The sequence below is a fragment of the Phaethon lepturus genome, unplaced genomic scaffold (assembly GCF_000687285.1).
Source record: "Phaethon lepturus isolate BGI_N335 unplaced genomic scaffold, ASM68728v1 scaffold37930, whole genome shotgun sequence".
NCBI lineage: Eukaryota > Metazoa > Chordata > Aves > Phaethontiformes > Phaethontidae > Phaethon > Phaethon lepturus.
In genome coordinates, this window is record NW_010514705.1 from 1 (window position 1) to 590 (window position 590).

Below are 590 nucleotides of genomic sequence, written 5' to 3' on the forward strand. Positions count from 1 at the left end.
TGGTGCCCCTGCCACCCGCGCTGGCATCCCAGGCCAGGTCCCCCAGCCCTGCCAAGCAGCTGGCACCCCCTTCCCAGCCCGCCTCTCTCCGGAGGAGCTGTGCCCAGCTGCACCCCAGAAAGGCGAGGCGGTGGTTCCTGGAGCAGACTGCTTTATTACAACAAGGCTGAACAGACCAGCAAATTAAATAAATACCCCCTGCCCACCCCAAAATGTGCACAGGGTTCCCATGCAAAGTGCCCATCCTGGCGCCAGCTCCAGCACAGGCTGAGCCTCTGCTGGGGAGCTCCAGCCCCGCGTGACCCTACAATAAACAAGCCTCTGTGTGCAGCTGAGCCTACGCTACCGGGCACCGGGCGCAGCCGGCGGGACCGTGCTCGCTGAGGGGGGAGCCACGGCCCAAAGCCCTCAAATCTGGCAGCAGGATGGGGGCAGGGTGGCCGAGTCCCCCAGGGCCATGCAGGGCCATACAGGTGCCCAGCTGCGGGCATGGCTCAGCTCCTCCAGCACAGTGCCCGTCGAGCATCACTGTGTGCTTGTTGGCGGAAGGCACTCCCGGGCCCCCTTTTCCCCACTGCCTGCCTCCCCAA